General features: G+C 46.1%; 1 pseudogene; it reads right to left on the bottom strand.

The window, feature by feature from the left end:
- Window positions 1–1,132: 1,132 nt before the first annotated feature.
- On the bottom strand, window positions 1,133–1,745 carry LOC133923097 (uncharacterized; annotated as a pseudogene).
- Between the last annotated feature and the right edge of the window lie 790 nt (window positions 1,746–2,535).

The raw sequence follows: 2,535 nt of genomic DNA, 5'->3' as shown, positions 1-2,535 counted from the left end.
TGATAATTATATTTCCGGTTGGATGTTGCAGTGGATGGGCACAATGCTCAAGCTAGGTTACAATTAAACTAGTGTACTATCATTTCGAAAAAAAAAACAAACTAGTGTACTATAGACTGAATACAGTGGATATATATAACATGGCAAGCTGCTAGACAAAGACAACCATTAGGACATGCAATTTTTTACTTGCATACACTTCGTTCCACATCTATATGAACACAATATATAGACATAGATGTTAATAACTAAATAAACGGAAAGCTAGTTTGATATAACTTTATTATTGGAGACATGTACTGTGATCAGGATTACATTGCATTGCTTGCAAAAAGATGAACCACTACTATAGAACAGTACATCACTGTTAGTTCGAAAACTCCTTTCACTATCGTTTTTGGAGTCGACAGTGGGTAACAGACAGTAATTGCTTGCTAAAGGTGAACCAGTACTATAGAACAGTACATCACTGTCAGCTCGAAAATCCCTTCACTACCGATTTTGAAACCGATAGTGGGTAACAGGCAGTGATAATCCCTGACTATCACTACCGATCGAGCGGACCGGCAGTGATAACCCCTATTACTGCCAGCTAAAACCACCAACTGGCAGTGATGCCTGTGGTATCACTGCAGGTTAGTGGTTTCGATCGGCAATGATATCCAGAGCATTGGCAGTATTTTGTATCTCCACCTGCTCCTCTCTGTCCTCCCTGTCTCTATCCTCCCTCCATCTCTCTCCCTCTTAATATCTCTATCTCTCTCCTCTTTGTCCCCCCTCTCTCTCCTTAATCTCTCCGTCTCTCTCACTACAGCAGAAAGGCACATCAGTGCCGGTTCAAAACCCCTCATCAGTGTCAGTTTTTGAACCGACATTGATAGTCATGCACTATCAGTGCTGCGTCTCAAACCGGCACTAAAAATTCTTTTCATTGTCGGTTTGTGGCTCCAACCGGCAGTGAAAAGGTTCCGGGACAAAAAAATAAATGAGTCGGCTCGAGAGCTGGAACTCTCGAGCTAGCTCGGTTGCCGCTCCTATCGCCTGCGGCACTCCTGCCACCGCCGCATGCTTAGATGGAACACATCTCATCCATACAATACAATCTCATAATCAAATTCAATACAAGGTTCGAATTATTCCTCAAGTAGGACCCAGATCGATGTTTTGAGAGACATTGGGATTCCACAATTCATATCGGTGCAGAGAAGCACACATCAAACAATCTAAAGTAGAAGAACTTGCAGAAAAAAAATCACCATGAAATGAGCCCCGCCGTAATGCACACATCAAACATCCCAGTAATGTCGCTTCACGGTGATGGCCCCACCGTCCCCCTCGTCCTCGCTGGTCTCTTCTATCTCGAACTCCCCATCCTCGGGCACACCATTCACCACCTCGGTGTCCACTGTGCGCAGCACGTACCTGGTAGGGTGCCCCGGGTAGGACGCGGTCTGCCACTCCTCCACGCACACCTCCGCGGCCCCTAGGATTCGGATACGGGCATGCTCTCCGAGCTCCTCACCCACAGCGTGCATCAGGGTGGCCTCAGGGAACTCGTCGAGCCGCATGTTCTCTGAGAGCGGGCGGGGGCCGCGGGATTGGATCATGTCGTCGGAGAGTCTTGGTACCTGGCATGGTGCCCGAGGAGGCGAGCGCCTGGGGAGGCAGCGCAGGTGGAGTAACGCTACGAGGGAGTCCAGTGTCAGGAACATAAGCGGCGGACGCGGCGGCGACGACTGCCGCATGCACGTGGGGCCTGGATGGAGGAGTGGAGTGGATAAGAGACAAGCAGACGAGAGATGCTAGAAAATATCAACGACGAGTGGACGAGCCAATGGACGCGAGCCAAAAGTGAATTGAAACAAAATCTTGGGTCCGTTTGTATCAGTGGCGGTTGTAGCTTGAACCGGCACTGATACATCAGTCCCAGTTTTGTAACAAGAATTGACACTAATAGTCAGGTATCAGTGCCGGTTCTTAGTGATTTCACCATAGATTGCGCGCGGAAGTTGAAGAATCGACACTGATGCATCTTCAGTTGCAGTTACTGCTGAGCCAGCACTGATGGGGCGCTACTTTTGACTGGTTCTGTAGTAGTGTCTCCCTCTTAATACATGCATACAATAAGACATATTTAATGTAAATCAATAACAAAGACACATTATTAATACATAGTAATTCATGTCCTTCATTAATACATAGTAGTTAATGTCATTCATTAATATAGTGTCGTTTGGTGATATCTAAGTAGTCTAACCCCCTGGTAGAATTCCTGCTTGTCGCATACTCTATACTAGAAGGTACGGTGTTATCTAAAGGTTGTCCCGCCGCGATGGCACGATTAGTTTATGAAACTCACCGTTTGGGTTGATAACATGTTCCAAGAAAAATCCGGTGATCTGTTCTTGAAGGGCATGTATTTCTGTAGGTTGTAAAAGCACCTGTGCGTAGTTTGGAGCACTGCATTTGAAGAATACAAAGAATTAGTCCTTCAATACGTATAGAAATTGAAAAGAAGGCATCGATATATAGTTT

Source organism: Phragmites australis, chromosome 6, assembly GCF_958298935.1.
Source record: "Phragmites australis chromosome 6, lpPhrAust1.1, whole genome shotgun sequence".
NCBI classification, from domain to species: Eukaryota; Viridiplantae; Streptophyta; class Magnoliopsida; order Poales; family Poaceae; genus Phragmites; species Phragmites australis.
Note: the sequence above shows the minus strand (reverse complement) of the source record. Positions and strands in the feature narration are given on the sequence as shown.